The 18,865-nt window shown below is 41.6% G+C and overlaps 1 protein-coding gene across 1 annotated transcript in view; it reads left to right on the plus strand.

Moving 5' to 3' along the window:
- WNT5B (Wnt family member 5B) overlaps positions 1-18,865 on the plus strand; it is a gene marked incomplete in the record, with an annotated part of 1,807,993 nt that overhangs the window by 378,111 nt on the left and 1,411,017 nt on the right.

Below are 18,865 nucleotides of genomic sequence, written 5' to 3' on the forward strand. Positions count from 1 at the left end.
AACTAAAATAGGGAGAAAGGTGGATATAGCATCTGCGATAAGGAAAAAGATGGAAGTAGCAACTAAAATTGGGAGAAAGGTGGATGTAGCAACTGAAATAGGGAGAAAGGTGGATGTAGCAACTGAAATAGGGAGAAAGCTGGATGTAGCAACTGAAATAGGGAGAAAGGTGGATGTAGCATCTGAGATAAGGAGAAAGATGGAAGTAGGAACTAAAATAGGGAGAAAGGTAGATATAGCATCTGAGATAAGGAGAAAGGTGGATGTAGCAACTGAAATAGGGAGAAAGGTGGATGTAGCAACTGAAATAGAGAGAAAGGTGGATGTAGAATCTGAGACAGGGCGAAAGGTGGTTATAGCATCTGAGACAGGGAGAAAGCTGAATGTAGCATCTGAGATAAGGGGAAAGGTGGAAGTAGCAACTAAAATAGGGAGAAAGTGACAGGTGGATGTAGCAACTAAAATAGGGAGAAAGGTGGATACAGCATCTGAGATAAGGAGAAAGGTGGAAGTAGCAACTAAAATAGGGAGAAAGGTGGATGTAGCATCTGAGATAAGGATAAAGGTGGATGTAGCAACTGAATAGGGAGAAAGGTGGCATTAGCAACTAAAATAGGGAGAAAGGTGGATGTAGTAATTGAAATAGGGAGAAAGGTGGATGTAGAATCTGAGACAGAGCGAAAGGTGATTATAGCATTTGAGACAGGGAGAAAGGTGGATATAGCATCTGAGACAGGGAGAAAGGTGAATGTAGCATCTGAGATAAGGGGAAAGGTGGAAGTAGGAACTAAAATAGGGAGAAAGGTGGATATAGCAACTGAGATAAGGAGAAAGGTGGAAGTAGCAACTAAAATAGGGAGAAAGGTGGATGTAGCATCTGAGATAAGGAGAAAGGTGGATGTAGCAACTGAAATAGGGAGAAAGGTGGAAGTAGCAACTAAAATAGGGAGAAAGGTGGAAGTAGCAACTGAAAAAGGGAGAAAGGTGGATGTAGCAACTGAAATAGTGAGAAAGGTGGAAGTAGCATCTAAAATAGGGAGAAAGGTGGATGTAGCATCTGAGATAAGGAGAAAGTTGGAAGTAGCAACTAAAATAGGGAGAAAGGTGGATATAGCATCTGCGATAAGGAAAAAGGTGGAAGTAGCAACTAAAATTGGGAGAAAGGTGTATGTAGCATCTGAGATAAGGAGAAAGGTGGATGTAGCAACTGAAATAGGGGGAAAGGTGGAAGTAGCTACTAAAATAGGGAGAAAGGTGGATGTAGCAACTGAAATAGGGAGAAAGGTGGATGTAGCAACTGAAATAGGGAGAAAGCTGGATGTAGCAACTGATATAGGGAGAAAGGTGGATGTAGCAACAGAAATAGGGAGAAAGGTGGAAGTAGCATCTAAAATAGGGAGAAAGGTGGATGTAGCATCTGAGATAAGGAGAAAGATGGAAGTAGGAACTAAAATAGGGAGAAAGGTAGATATAGCATCTGAGATAAGGAGAAAGGTGGATGTAGCAACTGAAATAGGGAGAAAGGTGGATGTAGCAACTGAAATAGAGAGAAAGGTGGATGTAGAATCTGAGACAGGGCAAAAGGTGGTTATAGCATCTGAGACAGGGAGAAAAGCATCTGAGATAAGGGGAAAGGTGGAAGTAGCAACTAAAATAGGGAGAAAGTGACAGGTGGATGTAGCAACTAAAATAGGGAGAAAGGTGGATACAGCATCTGAGATAAGGAGAAAGGTGGAAGTAGCAACTAAAATAGGGAGAAAGGTGGATGTAGCATCTGAGATAAGGATAAAGGTGGATGTAGCAACTGAATAGGGAGAAAGGTGGCATTAGCAACTAAAATAGGGAGAAAGGTGGATGTAGCAATTGAAATAGGGAGAAAGGTGGATGTAGAATCTGAGACAGAGCGAAAGGTGATTATAGCATTTGAGACAAGGAGAAAGGTGGATATAGCATCTGAGACAGGGAGAAAGGTGAATGTAGCATCTGAGATAAGGGGAAAGGTGGAAGTAGGAACTAAAATAGGGAGAAAGGTGGATATAGCATCTGAGATAAGGAGAAAGGTGGAAGTAGCAACTAAAATAGGGAGAAAGGTGGATGTAGCATCTGAGATAAGGAGAAAGGTGGATGTAGCAACTGAAATAGGGAGAAAGGTGGAAGTAGCAACTAAAATAGGGAGAAAGGTGGAAGTAGCAACTGAAAAAGGAAGAAAGGTGGATGTAGCAACTGAAATAGTGAGAAAGGTGGAAGTAGCATCTAAAATAGGGAGAAAGGTGGATGTAGCAACTGAAATAGGGAGAAAGGTGGATGTAGCCACTGAACTAGGGAGAAAGGTGGAAGTAGCAACTAAAATAGGGAGAAAGGTGGATATAGCAACTAAAATAGGAGAAAGGTGGATGTAGCATCTGTGATAAGGAGAAAGGTGGAAGTAGCAACTAAAATAGGGAGAAAGGTGGATATAGCATCTGAGATAAGGAGAAAGGTGGAAGTAGCAACTAAAATAGGGAGAAAGGTGGATGTAGCATCTGAGATAAGGAGAAAGGTGGCTGTAGCAACTGAAATAGGGATAAAGGTGGAAGTAGCAACTAAAATAGGGAGAAAGGTGAATGTAGCAACTGAAATAGGGATAAAGGTGGAAGTAGCAACTGAAATAGGGATAAAGGTGGATGTAGAATCTGAGACAGGGCGAAAGGTGGTTATAGCATCTGAGACAGGGAGAAAGGTGGGTGTAGCATTTGAGATAAGGGGAAAGGTGGAAGTAGCAACTAAAACATGGAGAAAGGTGGATATAGCATCTGAGATAAGGAGAAAGGTGGAAGTAGCAACTAAAATAGGGAGAAAGGTGGATATAGCAACTGAGATAAGGAGAAAGGTGGAAGTAGCAACTAAAATAGGGAGAAAGGTGGATATAGCATCTGCGATAAGGAAAAACGTGGAAGTAGCAACTAAAATTGGGAGAAAGGTGTATGTAGCATCTGAGATAAGGAGAAAGGTGGATGTAGCAACTGAAATAGGGGGAAAGGTGGAAGTAGCAAGTAAAATAGGGAGAAAGGTGGATGTAGCAACTGAAATAGGGAGAAAGGTGGCTGCAGCAACTGAAATAGGGAGAAAGGTGGATGTAGCAACTGAAATAGGGAGAAAGGTGGAAGTAGCATCTAAAATAGGGAGAAAGGTGGAAGTAGCATCTAAAATAGGGAGAAAGGTGGATGTAGCATCTGAGATAAGGACAAAGATGGAAGTAGGAACTGAAATAGGTAGAAAGGTGGATATAGCATCTGAGATAAGGAGAAAGGTGGATGTAGCAACTGAAATAGGGAGAAAGGTGGAAGTAGTAACTGAAATAGGGAGAAAGGTGGATGTAGCAACTGAAATAGGGAGAAAGGTGGATGTAGAATCTGAGACAGGGCAAAAGGTGGTTATAGCATCTGAGACAGGGAGAAAGCTGAATGTAGCATCTGAGATAAGGGGAAAGGTGGAAGTAGCAACTAAAATAGGGAGAAAGGTGGATATAGCATCTGAGATAAGGAGAAAGGTGGAAGTAGCATCTGAGATAAGGAGAAAGGTGGAAGTAGCAACTTAAATAGGGAGAAAGGTGGATGTAGCATCTGAGATAAGGAGAAAGGTGGATGTAGCAACTGAATAGGGAGAAAGGTGGAATTAGCAACTAAAATAGGGAGAAAGGTGGATGTAGCAACTGAAATAGGGAGAAAGGTGGATGTAGCAACTGAAATAGGGAGAAAGGTGGAAGTAGCATCTAAAATAGGGAGAAAGGTGGATGTAGCATCTGAGATAAGGAGAAAGATGGAAGTAGGAACTAAAATAGGTAGAAAGGTGGATATAGCATCTGAGATAAGGAGAAAGGTGGATGTAGCAACTGAAATAGGGAGAAAGGTGGAAGTAGTAACTGAAATAGGGAGAAAGGTGGATGTAGCAACTGAAATAGGGAGAAAGGTGGATGTAGAATCTGAGACAGGGCGAAAGGTGGTTATAGCATCTGAGAAAGGGAGAAAGGTGAGAAAGGTGGATATAGCATCTGAGAGAGGGAGAAAGCTGAGTGTAACATCTGAGATAAGGAAAAGGTGGAAGTAGCAACTAAAATAGGGAGAAAGGTGGAGATAGCATCTGCGATAAGGAAAGGTGGAAGTAGCAACTAAAATAGGGAGAAAGGTGGATATAGCATCTGCGATAAGGAAAAAGGTGGAAGTAGCAACTAAAATAGGGAGAAAGGTGGATATAGCATCTGAGATAAGGAGAATGGTGGATGTAGCATCTGAGATAAGGGGAAAGGTGGAAGTAGCAACTAAAATAGGGAGAAAGGTGGATATAGCATCTGCGATAAGGAAGAAGGTGGAAGTAGCAACTAAAATTGGGAGAAAGGTGTATGTAGCATCTGAGATAAGGAGAAAGGTGGATGTACCAACTGAAATAGGGGGAAAGGTGGAAGTAGCTACTAAAATAGGGAGAAAGGTGGATGTAGCAACTGAAATAGGGAGAAAGGTGGATGTAGCAACTGGAAATAGGGAGAAAGCTGGATGTAGCAACTGATATAGGGAGAAAGGTGGATGTAGCAACAGAAATAGGGAGAAAGGTGGAAGTAGCATCTAAAATAGGGAGAAAGGTGGATGTAGCATCTGAGATAAGGAGAAAGATGGAAGTAGGAACTAAAATAGGGAGAAAGGTAGATATAGCATCTGAGATATGGAGAAAGGTGGATGTAGCAACTGAAATAGGGAGAAAGGTGGATGTAGCAACTGAAATAGAGAGAAAGGTGGATGTAGAATCTGAGACAGGGCGAAAGGTGGTTATAGCATCTGAGACAGGGAGAAAGCTGAATGTAGCATCTGAGATAAGGGGAAAGGTGGAAGTAGCAACTAAAATAGGGAGAAAGTGACAGGTGGATGTAGCAACTAAAATAGGGAGAAAGGTGGATACAGCATCTGAGATAAGGAGAAAGGTGGAAGTAGCAACTAAAATAGGGAGAAAGGTGGATGTAGCATCTGAGATAAGGATAAAGGTGGATGTAGCAACTGAATAGGGAGAAAGGTGGCATTAGCAACTAAAATAGGGAGAAAGGTGGATGTAGCAATTGAAATAGGGAGAAAGGTGGATGTAGAATCTGAGACAGAGCGAAAGGTGATAATAGCATTTGAGACAGGGAGAAAGGTGGATATAGCATCTGAGACAGGGAGAAAGGTGAATGTAGCATCTGAGATAAGGGGAAAGGTAGAAGTAGGAACTAAAATAGGGAGAAAGGTGGATATAGCAACAGAGATAAGGAGAAAGGTGGAAGTAGCAACTAAAATAGGGAGAAAGGTGGATGTAGCATCTGAGATAAGGAGAAAGGTGGATGTAGCAACTGAAATAGGGAGAAAGGTGGAAGTAGCAACTAAAATAGGGAGAAAGGTGGAAGTAGCAACTGAAAAAGGGAGAAAGGTGGATGTAGCAACTGAAATAGTGAGAAAGGTGGAAGTAGCATCTAAAATAGGGAGAAAGGTGGATATAGCATCTGAGATAAGGAGAAAGGTGGAAGTAGCAAAATCAAAATAGAAAGGTGGATATAGCATCCGCGATAAGGAAAAAGGTGGAAGTAGTAGCAAAAAAATTGGGAGAAAGGTGGATGTAGCATCTGAAATAGGGAGAAAGGTGGATGTAGCAAATCTAAAATAGGGAGAAAGGTGGATGTAGCAACTAAAATAGGGAGAAAGGTGGATGTAGCATCTGAGATAAGGAGAAAGGTGGATGTAGCAACTGAAATAGGGAGAAAGGTGGATGTAGCAACTGAAATAGGGAGAAAGGTGGATGTAGAATCTGAGACAGGGCGAAAGGTGGTTATAGCATCTGAGACAGGGAGAAAGCTGAATGCAGCATCTGAGATAAGGGAAAGGTGGATGTAGCAACTAAAATAGGGAGAAAGGTGGATGTAGCAACTAAAATAGGGAGAAAGGTGGATACAGCATCTGAGATAAGGAGAAAGGTGGAAGTAGCAACTAAAATAGGGAGAAAGGTGGATATAGCATCTGAGATAAGGGGAAAGGTGGAAGTAGCAACTAAAATAGGGAGAAAGTGAAAGGTGGATGTAGCATCTGAGATAAGGAGAAAGGTGGATGTAGCATCTGATAGGAGAAAGGTGAATGTAGCATCTGAAATAGGGAAAGGTACAGTAGAACTAAAATAGGGAGAAAGGTGGATATAGCATCTGAAATAAGGAGAAAGGTGGATGTAGCAACAAAATAGGGAGAAAGGTGGATGTAGCATCTGAGATAAGGAGGAAGGTGGATGTAGCAACTGAAATAGGGAGAAAGGTGAAGTAGCAACTAAAATAGGAGAAAGGTGGATGTAGCATCTGAAATAGGGAGAAAGGTGGATGTAGCAACAAAATAGGGAGAAAGGTGGATGTAGTATCTGTGATAAGGAGAAAGGTGGAAGTAGCAACTAAAATAGGGAGAAAGGTGGATATAGCAACTAAAATAAGGAGAAAGGTGGATGTAGCATCTGTGATAAGGAGAAAGGTGGAAGTAGCAACAAAAATAGGGAGAAAGGTGGATATAGCATCTGAGATAAGTAGAAAGGTGGAAGTAGCAACTAAAATAGGGAGAAAGGTGGATGTAGCATCTGGAAATAGGGATAAAGGTGGAAGTAGCAACTAAAATAGGGAGAAAGGTGAATGTAGCAACTAAAATAGGGATAAAGGTGGAAGTAGAAACTGAAAGAGGGATAAAGGTGGATATAGAATCTGAGACAGGAGAAAGGTGGTTATAGCATCTGAGACAGGGAGAAAGGTGGGTGTAGCATCTGAGATAAGGGGAAAGGTGGAAGTAGCAACTAAAACAGGGAGAAAGGTGGATATAGCATCTGAGATAAGGAGAAAGGTGGAAGTAGCAACTAAAATAGGGAGAAAGGTGGATATAGCAACTGAGATAAGGAGAAAGGTGAAGTAGCAACTAAAATAGGGAGAAAGGTGGATATAGCATCTGCTTATAAGGAAAACGTGAAGTAGCAAATTAAAATTGGGAGAAAGGTGTATGTAGCATCTGAGATAAGGAGAAAGGTGGATGTAGCAACTGAAATAGGGGAAAGGTGGAAGTAGGCAAAATAGGAGAAAGGTGGATGTAGCAACTGGGAAAATAGGGAGAAAGGTGGCTGCAGCAACTGAAATAGGGAGAAAGGTGGATGTAGCAACTGAAATAGGGAGAAAGGTGGAAGTAGCATCTAAAATAGGGAGAAAGGTGGAAGTAGCATCTAAAATAGGGAGAAAGGTGGATGTAGCATCTGAGATAAGGAGAAAGATGGAAGTAGGAACTAAAATAGGTAGAAAGGTGGATATGGCATCTGAGATAAGGAGAAAGGTGGATGTAGCAACTGAAATAGGGAGAAAGGTGGAAGTAATAACTGAAATAGGGAGAAAGGTGGATGTAGCAACTGAAATAGGGAGAAAGGTGGATGTAGAATCTGAGACAGGGCAAAAGGTGGTTATAGCATCTGAGACAGGGAGAAAGCTGAATGTAGCATCTGAGATAAGGGGAAAGGTGGAAGTAGCAACTAAAATAGGGAGAAAGGTGGATATAGCATCTGAGATAAGGAGAAAGGTGGAAGTAGCATCTGAGATAAGGAGAAAGGTGGAAGTAGCAACTTAAATAGGGAGAAAGGTGGATGTAGCATCTGAGATAAGGAGAAAGGTGGATGTAGCAACTGAATAGGGAGAAAGGTGGAATTAGCAACTAAAATAGGGAGAAAGGTGGATGTAGCAACTGAAATAGGGAGAAAGGTGGATGTAGCAACAAAAATAGGGAGAAAGGTGGAAGTAGCAACTTTAATAGGGAGAAAGGTGGATGTAGCAACTGAAATAGGGAGAAAGGTGGAAGTAGCATCTAAAATAGGGAGAAAGGTGGATGTAGCAACTGAAATAGGGAGAAAGGTGGATGTAGCAACTGAAATAGGGAGAAAGGTGGAAGTAGCAACTAAAATAGGAGAAAGGTGGATGTAGCATCTGTGATAAGGAGAAAGGTGGAAGTAGCAACTAAAATAGGGAGAAAGGTGGATGTAGCAACTAAAATAGGGATAAAGGTGGGTGTAGCAGCTGAAATAGCGAGAAAGGTGGAAGTAGCAACTAAAATAGGGAGAAAGGTGGATATAGCATCTGAGATAAGGAGAAAGGTGGATGTAGCATCTGTGATAAGGAGAAAGGTGGAAGTAGCAACTAAAATAGGGAGAAAGGTGGATATAGCATCTGAGATAAGGAGAAAGGTGGATGTAGCATCTGAGATAAGGAGAAAGGTGGAAGTAGCAACAAAAATAGGGAGAAAGGTGGATATAGCATCTGAGATAAGGAGAAAGGTGGATGTAGCAACTGAAATAGGGATAGAGGTGGAAGTAGCAACTAAAATAGGGAGAAAGGTGAATGTAGCAACTGAAATAGGGAGAAAGGTGGATGTAGAATCTGAGACAGGGCGAAAGGTAGGTGTAGCATCTGAGATAAGGGGAAAGGTGGAAGTAGCAAATAAAACAGGGAGAAAGGTGGATATAGCATCTGAGATAAGGAGAAAGGTGGAAGTAGCAACTAAAACAGGGAGAAAGGTGGATATAGCATCTGAGATAAGGAAAAAGGTGGAATTAGCAACTAAAATTGGGAGAAAGGTGTATGTAGCATCTGAGATAAGGAGAAAGGTGGATGTACCAACTGAAATAGGGGGAAAGGTGGAAGTAGCTACTAAAATAGGGAGAAAGGTGGATGTAGCAACTGAAATTGGGAGAAAGGTGGATGTAGCAACTGAAATAGGGAGAAAGCTGGATGTAGCAACTGATATAGGGAGAAAGGTGGATGTAGCAACTGAAATAGGGAGAAAGGTGGAAGTAGCATCTAAAATAGGCAGAAAGGTGGATGTAGCATCTGAGATAAGGAGAAAGATGGAAGTAGGAACTAAAATAGGGTGAAAGGTGGATATAGCGTCTGAGATTAGGAGAAACGTGGATGTAGCAACTGAAATAGGGAGAAAGGTGGAAGTAGCAACTAAAATAGGGAGAAAGGTGGATGTAGCAACTGAAATAGAGAGAAAGGTGGATGTAGAATCTGAGACAGGGCGAAAGGTGGTTATAGCATCTGAGACAGGGAGAAAGCTCAATGTAGCATCTGAGATAAGGGGAAAGGTGGAAGTAGCAACTAAAATAGGGAGAAAGTGAAAGGTGGATGTAGAAACTAAAATAGGGAGAAATGTGGATACAGCATCTGAGATAAGGAGAAAGGTGGAAGTAGCAACTAAAATAGGGAGAAAGGTGGATGTAGCATCTGAGATAAGGATAAAGGTGGATGTAGCAACTGAATAGGGAGAAAGGTGGAATTAGCAACTAAAATAGGGAGAAAGGTGGATGTAGCAATAGAAATAGGGAGAAAGGTGGATGTAGAATCTGAGACAGAGCGAAAGGTCATTATAGCATCTGAGACAGGGAGAAAGGTGGATATAGCATCTGAGACAGGGAGAAAGGTGAATGTAGCATCTGAGATAAGGGGAAAGGTGGAAGTAGGAACTAAAATAGGGAGAAAGGTGGATATAGCATCTGAGATAAGGAGAAAGGTGGAAGCAGCAACTAAAATAGGGAGAAAGGTGGATGTAGCATCTGAGATAAGGAGAAAGGTGGATGTAGCAACTGAAATAGGGAGAAAGGTGGAAGTAGCAACTAAAATAGGGAGAAAGGTGGAAGTAGCAACTGAAATAGGGAGAAAGGTGGATGTAGCAATTGAAATAGTGAGACAGGAGGAAGTAGCATCTAAAATAGGGAGAAAGGTTGATGTAGCAAGTGAAATAGGGAGAAATGTGGATGTAGCCACTGAAATAGGGAGAAAGGTGGAAGTAGCAACTAAAATAGGGAGAAAGGTGGATGTAGCAACTAAAACAGGGATAAAGGTGGATGTAGCAACTGAAATAGGGAGAAAGGTGGAAGTAGCAACTAAAATAGGAGAAAGGTGGATGTAGCATCTGTGATAAGGAGAAAGGTGGAATTAGCAACTAAAATAGGGAGAAAGGTGGATGTAGCAACTGAAATGGGGAGAAAGGTGGATGTAGCATCTGAGACAGGGCGAAAGGTGGTTATAGCATCTGAGACAGGGAGAAAGGTGGATACAGCATCTGAGACAGGGAGAAAGGTGAATGTAGCATCTGAGATAAGGGGAAAGGTGGAAGCAGCAACTAAAATAGGGAGAAAGGTGGATATAGTATCTGAGATAAGGAGAAAGGTGGAAGTAGCAACTAAAATAGGGAGAAAGGTGGATATAGCATCTGAGATAAGGAGAAAGGTGGAAGCAAAAATAAAATAGAGAAAGGTGGATGTAGCATCTGAGATAAGGAGAAAGGTGGAAGTAGCAACTAGAATAGGGAGAAAGGTGGAAGTAGCAACTGAAATAGGGAGAAAGGTAGATGTAGCAACTAAAACAGGGATAAAGGTGGATGTAGCAACTGAAATAGGGAGAAAGGTGGATGTAGCAACTAAAATAGGAGAAATGTGGATGTAGCATCTGTGATAAGGAGAAAGGTGGAAGTAGCAACTGAAATAGGGAGAAAGGTTGATGTAGCAACTAAAATAGGCGAAATGTGGATGTAGCATCTGTGATAAGGAGAAAGGTGGAAGTAGCAACTAAAATAGGGAGAAAGGTGGATATAGCATCTGTGATATGGAGAAAGACGGAAGTAGCAACTAAAATAGGGAGAAAGGTGGATATAGCATCTGAGATAATGAGAAAAGTGGATGTAGCATCTGCGATAAGTAGAAAGGTGGAAGTAGCAACTAAAATAGGGAGAAAGGTGGATATAGCATCTGAGATAAGGAGAAAGGTGGATGTAGCAACTGAAATAGGGATAAAGGTGGAAGTAGCAACTAAAATAGGGAGAAAGGTGAATGTAGCAACTCAAATAGGGATAAAGGTGGAAGTAGCAACTGAAATAGGGATAAAGGTGGAAGTAGCAACTGAAATAGGGAGAAAGGTGCATGTAGAATCTGAGACAGGGCGAAAGGTGGTTATAGCATCTGAGACAGGGAGAAAGGTGGATATAGCATCTGAGACAGGGAGAAAGGTGGGTGTAGCATCTGAGATAAGGGGAAAGTTGGAAGTAGCAACTAAAACAGGGAGAAAGGTGGATATAGCATCTGAGATAAGGAGAAAGGTGGAAGTAGCAACTAAAATAGGGAGAAAGGTGGATATAGCAACTGAGATAAGGAGAAAGGTGGTAAAGTAACTAAAATAGGGAGAAAGGTGGATATAACATCTGCGATAAGGAAAAACGTGAAAGTAGCAACTAAAATTGGGAGAAAGGTGTATGTAGCATCTGAGATAAGGAGAAAGGTGGATGTAGCAACTGAAATAGGGGGAAAGGTGGAAGTAGCAACTAAAATAGGGAGAAAGGTGAATGTAGCAACTGAAATAGGGAGAAAGGTGGAAGTAGCAACTGAAATAGGGAGAAAGGTGGATGTAGCAACTGAAATAGTGAGAAAGGTGGAAGTAGCATCTAAAATAGGGAGAAAGGTGGATGTAGCAAGTGAAATAGGGAGAAAGGTGGATGTAGCCACTGAAATAGGGAGAAAGGTGGAAGTAGCATCTAAAATAGGGAGAAAGGTGGAAGTAGCATCTAAAATAGGGAGAAAGGTGGGTGTAGCATCTGAGATAAGGAGAAAGATGGAAGTAGGAACTAAAATAGGTAGAAAGGTGGATATAGCATCTGAGATAAGGAGAAAGGTGGATGTAGCAACTGAAATAGGGAGAAAAGTGGAAGTAGCAACTAAAATAGGGAGAAAGGTGGATGTAGCAACTGAAATAAGGAGAAAGGTGGATGTAGAATCTGAGACCGGGCAAAAGGTGGTTATAGCATCTGAGACAGGGAGAAAGCTGAATGTAGCATCTGAGATAAGGGGGAAGGTGGAAGTAGCAACTAAAATAGGGAGAAAGGTGGATATAGCATCTGAGATAAGGGGAAAGGTGGATGTAGCACCAAATAGGGAGAAAGGTGGAAGTAGCATAAAAATAGGGAGAAAGGTGGATGTAGCATCTGAGATAAGGAGAAAGATGGAAGTAGGAACTAAAATAGGGAGAAAGGTGGATATAGCATCTGAGATAAGGAGAAAGGTGGATGTAGCAACTGAAATAGGGAGAAATGTGTAGCACCAAAAATAGGGAGAAAGGTGGATGTAGCAACTGAAATAGAGAAAGGTAGATGTAGAATCTGAGACAGGGCGAAAGGTGATTAGTATCTGAGACAGGGAGAAAGCTGAATGTAGCATCTGAGATAAGGGGAAAGGTGGAAGTAGCAACTAAAATAGGGAGAAAGTGAAAGGTGGATGTAGCAATTAAAATAGTGAGAAAGGTGGATACAGCATCTGAGATAAGGAGAAAGGTGGAAGTAGCAACAAAAATAGGGAGAAAGGTGGATGTAGCACTTGAGATAAGGATAAAGGTGGATGTAGCAACTGAATAGGGAGAAGGGTGGAAGGAGAAAGGTGGATGTAGCAATTGAAATAGGGAGAAAGGTGGATGTAGAATCTGAGACAGAGGGAAAGGTGATTATAGCATCTGAGACAGGGAGAAAGGTGGATATAGCATCTGAGACAGGGAGAAAGATGAATGTAGCATCTGAGATAAGGAAAGGTGAAGTAGGAATTAAAAATAGGGAGAAAGGTGGATATAGCATCTGGAGATAAGGAGAAAGGTGGAAGTAGCAACCAAAATAGGGAGAAAGGTGGATGTAGCATCTGAGATAAGGAGAAAGGTGGATGTAGCAACTGAAATAGGGAGAAAGGTGGAAGTAGCAACTAAAATAGGGAGAAAGGTGGAAGTAGCCAAAATAGGGAGAAAGGTGGATAGCAACTGAAATAGTGAGAAAAGTGGAAGTAGCATCTAAGAAAAATAGGAGAAAGGTGGATGTAGCAAGTGAAATAGGGAGAAAGGTGGATGTAGCCACTGAAATAGGGAGAAAGGTGGAAGTAGCAGCTAAAATAGGGAGAAAGGTGGATGTAGCAACTAAAACAGGGATAAAGGTGGATGTAGCAACTGAAATAGGGAGAAAGGTGGATATAGCAAGTAAAATAGGAGAAAGGTGGATGTAGCATCTGTGATAAGGAGAAAGGTGGAAGTAGCAACTAAAATAGGGAGAAAGGTGGATATAGCATCTGAGATAAGTAGAAAGGTGGAAGTAGCAACTAAAATATTGAGAAAGGTGGATATAGCATCTGAGATAAGGAGAAAGGTGGATGTAGCAACAGAAATAGGGAGAAAGGTGGATGTAGAATCTGAGACAGGGCAAAGGTGGTTATAGCATCGAGACAGGGAGAAAGAATGTAGCATCTAGAGATAAGGGAAAGGTGGAAGTAGCAAATCAAAATAGGGAGAAAGGTGGATGTAGCATCTGAGATAAGGAGAAAGGTGGAAGTAGCATCTGAGATAAGGAGAAAGGTGGAAGTAGCAACAAATAGGAGAAAGGTGGATATAGCATCTGAGATAAGGGGAAAGGTGGAAGCAACTAAAATAGGAGAAAGGTGGATATAGCATCTGAGATAAGGGAAAGGTGGATGTAGCACCGAAATAGGGAGAAAGGTGGAAGTAGCATCTAAAATAGGGAGAAAGGTGGATGTAGCATCTGAGATAAGGAGAAAGATGGAAGTAGGAACTAAAATAGGGAGAAAGGTGGATATAGCATCTGAGATAAGGAGAAAGGTGGATGTAGCAACTGAAATAGGGAGAAATGTGGAAGTAGCAACTAAAATAGGCAGAAAGGTGGATGTAGCAACTGAAATAGAGAGAAAGGTAGATGTAGAATCTGAGACAGGGCGAAAGGTGATTATAGCATCTGAGACAGGAAGAAAGCTGATATAGCATCTGAGATAAGGGGAAAAGGTGAAAGCAGCAAAATAGGGAGAAAGTGAAAGGTGGATGTAGCAATTAAAATTGGGAGAAAGGTGGATACAGCATCTGAGATAAGGAGAAAGGTGGAAGTAGCAACTAAAATAGGGAGAAAGGTGGATGTAGCACTTGAGATAAGGATAAAGGTGGATGTAGCAACTGAATAGGGAGAAGGGTGGAATTAGCAACTAAAATAGGGAGAAAGGTGGATGTAGCAATTGAAATAGGGAGAAAGGTGGATGTAGAATCTGAGACAGAGGGAAAGGTGATTATAGCATCTGAGACAGGGAGAAAGGTGGATATAGCATCTGAGACAGGGAGAAAGATGAATGTAGCATCTGAGATAAGGGGAAAGGTGGAAGTAGGAACTAAAATAGGGAGAAAGGTGGATATAGCATCTGAGATATGAGAAAGGTGGAAGTAGCAACTAAAATAGGGAGAAAGGTGGATGTAGCATCTGAGATAAGGAGAAAGGTGGATGTAGCAACTGAAATAGGGAGAAAGGTGGAAGTAGCAACTAAAATAGGGAGAAAGGTGGATGTAGCAACTGAAATAGGGAGAAAGGTGGATGTAGCAACTGAAATAGTGAGAAAGGTGGAAGTAGCATCTAAAATAGGGAGAAAGGTGGATGTAGCAAGTGAAATAGGGAGAAAGGTGGATGTAGCCACTGAAATAGGGGAGAAAGGTGGAAGTAGCAGCTAAAATAGGGAGAAAGGTGGATGTAGTAACTAAAACAGGGATAAAGGTGGATGTAGCAACCGAAATAGGGAGAAAGGTGGATATAACTAAAATAGGAGAACGGTGGATGTAGCATCAGTGATAAGGAGCAAGGTAGAAGCAGCAACTAAAATAGGGAGAAGGGTTGATATAGCATCTGAGATAAGTAGAAAGGTGGAAGTAGCAACTAAAATAGGAGAAAGGTGGATATAGCATCTGAGATAAGGAGAAAGGTGATGTAGCAACTGAAATAGGGATAAAGGTGGAAGTAGCAACTGAAATAGGGAGAAAAGGTGGATGTAGAATCGAGACAGAGGAAAGGTGGTTATAGCATCTGAGACAGGGAGAAAGGTGGATATAGCATCTGAGACAGGGAGAAAGGTGGTGTAGCATCTGAGATAAGGGAAAAGGTGAAGCATAACTAAAACAGGGAGAAAGGTGGATATAGCATCTGAGATAAGGAGAAAGGTGGAAGTAGCAAAATAGGAGAAAGGTGGATATAGCAACTGGAGATAAGGAGAAAGGTGGAAAGTCTAAAATAGGAGAAAGGTGGATATAGCATCTAAGGAAAACGTGGAAGTAGCAAATAAAATTGGGAGAAAGGTGTATGTAGCATCTGAGATAAGGAGAAAGGTGGATGTAGCAACTGAAATAGGGGAAAGGGAAGTAGCAACCAAAATAGGAGAAAGGTGGATGTAGCAACTGAAATATGGAGAAAGCTGTTTGTAGCAGCTTATATAGAGAGAAAGGTGTATGTAGCAACTGAAATAGGGAGAAAGGTGGAAGTAGCATCTAAAATAGGGAGAAAGGTGGAAGTAGCATCTAAAATAGGGAGAAAGGTGGGTGTAGCATCTGAGATAAGGAGAAAGATGGAAGTAGGAACTAAAATAGGTAGAAAGGTGGATATAGCATCTGAGATAAGGAGAAAGGTGGATGTAGCAACTGAAATAGGGAGAAAAGTGGAAGTAGTAACTAAAATAGGGAGAAAGGTGGATGTAGCAACTGAAATAGGGAGAAAGGTGGATGTAGAATCTGAGACAGGGCAAAAGGTGGTTATAGCATCTGAGACAGGGAGAAAGCTGGAATGTAACATCTGAGATAAGGGAAAAGGTGGAAGTAAGTAAATAGGGAGAAAGGTGGATATAGCATCTGAGATAAGGAGAAAGGTGGAAGTAGCATCTGGAGATAAGGAGAAAGGTGGAAGTAGCAACTTAAATAGGAGAAAGGTGGATGGCATCTGAGATAAGGAGAAAGGTGGATGTAGCAACTGAATAGGAGAAAGGTGGAATTAGCAACTAAAATAGGGAGAAAGGTGGATGGTGCAACTGAAATAGGGAGAATGGTGGAAGTAGCATCTAAAATAGCGAGAAAGGTGGATGTAGCAACTGAAATAGGGAGAAAGGTGGATGTAGCAATTGAAATGGGGAGAAAGGTGGAGGTAGCAGCTAACATAAGAGAAAGGTGGATGTAGCATCTGTGATAAGGAGAAAGGTGGAAGTAGCAACTAAAATAGGGAGAAAGGTGGATGTAGCAACTAAAATAGGGATAAAGGTGGATGTAGCAACTGAAATACTGAGAAAGGTGGATGTAGCAACTAAAATAGGAGAAAGGTGGATGTAGACAGAGAAATTGGGATAGAGGTGGAAGTAGCAACTAAAATAGGGAGAAAGGTGGATATAGCATCTGAGATAAGGAGAAAGGTGGATGTAGCATCTGAAATTGGGATAGAGGTGGAAGTAGCAACTAAAATAGGGAGAAAGGTGGATGTAGCAACTAAAATAGGGATAAAGGTGGATGTAGCAACTGAAATAGTGAGAAAGGTGGATGTAGCAACTAAAATAGGAGAAAGGTGGATGTAGCATCTGAAATTGGGATAGAGGTGGAAGTAGCAACTAAAATAGGGAGAAAGGTGAATGTAGCAACTGAAATAGGGAGAAAGGTGGATGTAGAATCTGAGACAGGGCGAAAGATGGTTATAGCATCTGAGACAGGGAGAAATGTGGATGTAGCTTCTGAGACAGGGAGAAAGGTAGGTGTGGCATCTGAGATAAGGGGAAAGGTGGAAGTAGCAACTAAAACAGGGAGAAAGGTGGATATAAAGCATCTGAGATAAGGAGAAAGGTGGAAGTAGCAACAAAATAGGAGAAAGGTGGATATAGCATCTGAGATAGGGAGAAAGGTGGAAGCAGCAACTAAAATAGGGAGAAAGGTGGATATAGCATCTGAGATAAGGAGAAAGGTGGAAGTAGCAAACTAAAATGGGGAGAAAGGTGGATAGCATCTCATGATAATTAAAAGGTGGAAGTAGCAACAAAATTGGGAGAAAGGTGGATGTAGCATCTGAGATAAGGAGAAAGGTGGATGTAGCAACTGAAATAGTGGAAAGGTGGAAAGAGCAACTAAAATAGGGAGATAGGTGGATGCTTAACTGAAATAGGGAGAAAGCTGGATGTAACTGGATATAGGGAGAAAGGTGAATAGCAACTGAAATAGGGAGAAAGGTGGAAGTAGCATCTAAAATAGGGAGAAAGGTGGATGTAGCATCTGAGATAAGGAGAAAGATGGAAGTAGGAACTAAAATAGGGAGAAAGGTGGATATAGCATCTGAGATAAGGAGAAAGGTGATGTAGCAACTGAAATAGGGAGAAAGGTGGATGTAGCAACTGGAAACAGGAGAAAAGGTGGATGTAGAATCTGAGACAGGTGAAAGGTGGTTATAGCATCTGAGACAGGGAGAAAGGTGGATATAGCATCTGAGACAGGGAGAAAGGTGGGTGTAGTATCTGAGATAAGGGAAAGGTGGAAGTAGCAACTAAAACAGGGAGAAAGGTGGATATAGCATCTGAGATAAGGAGAAAGGTGGAAGTAGCAACTAAAATAGGGAGAAAGGTGGATATAGCAACTGAGATAAGGAGAAAGGTGGAAGTAGCATCTAAAATAGGGAGAAAGGTGGATATAGCATCTGCGATAAGGAAAAACGTGGAAGTAGCAACTAAAATTGGGAGAAAGGTGTATGTAGCATCTGAGATAAGGAGAAAGGTGGATGTAGCAACTGAAATAGGGGGAAAGGTGGAAGTAGCAACTAAAATAGGGAGAAAGGTGAATGTAGCAACTCAAATAGGGATAAAGGTGGAAGTAGCAACTGAAATAGGGATAAAGGTGGAAGTAGCAACTGAAATAGGGAGAAAGGTGCATGTAGAATCTGAGACAGGGCGAAAGGTGGTTATAGCATCTGAGACAGGGAGAAAGGTGGATATAGCATCTGAGACAGGGAGAAAGGTGGTGTAGCATCTGAGATAAGGGGAAGTTGGAAGTAAACTAAAACAGGGAGAAAGGTGGATATAGCATCTGAGATAAGGAGAAAGGTGGAAGTAGCAACTAAAATAGGGAGAAAGGTGGATATAGCAACTGAGATAAGGAGAAAGGTGGAAGTAGCAACTAAAATAGGGAGAAAGGTGGATATAACATCTGCGATAAGGAAAAACGTGAAAGTAGCAACTAAAATTGGGAGAAAGGTGTATGTAGCATCTGAGATAAGGAGAAAGGTGGATGTAGCAACTGAAATAGGGGGAAAGGTGGAAGTAGCAACTAAAATAGGGAGAAAGGTGAATGTAGCAACTGAAATAGGGAGAAAGGTGGAAGTAGCAACTGAAATAGGGAGAAAGGTGGATGTAGCAACTGAAATAGTGAGAAAGGTGGAAGTAGCATCTAAAATAGGGAGAAAGGTGGATGTAGCAAGTGAAATAGGGAGAAAGGTGGATGTAGCCACTGAAATAGGGAGAAAGGTGGAAGTAGCATCTAAAATAGGGAGAAAGGTGGAAGTAGCATCTAAAATAGGGAGAAAGGTGGGTGTAGCATCTGAGATAAGGAGAAAGATGGAAGTAGGAACTAAAATAGGTAGAAAGGTGGATATAGCATCTGAGATAAGGAGAAAGGTGGATGTAGCAACTGAAATAGGGAGAAAAGTGGAGCAGCAACTAAAATAGGAGAAAGGTGGATGTAGCAACTGAAATAAGGAGAAAGGTGGATGTAGAATCTGAGACCGCAAAAGAGTGGTTATAGCATCTGAGACAGGGAGAAAGCTGAATGTAGCATCTGAGATAAGGGGGAAGGTGGAAGTAGCAACTAAAATAGGGAGAAAGGTGGATATAGCATCTGAGATAAGGGGAAAGGTGGATGTAGCAACTGAAATAGGGAGAAAGGTGGAAGTAGCATATAAAATAGGGAGAAAGGTGGATGTAGCATCTGAGATAAGGAGAAAGATGGAAGTAG

This window comes from Protopterus annectens, chromosome 11.part0 (assembly GCF_019279795.1).
Source record: "Protopterus annectens isolate FY-2018-M chromosome 11.part0, PAN1.0, whole genome shotgun sequence".
NCBI classification, from domain to species: domain Eukaryota; kingdom Metazoa; phylum Chordata; order Ceratodontiformes; family Protopteridae; genus Protopterus; species Protopterus annectens.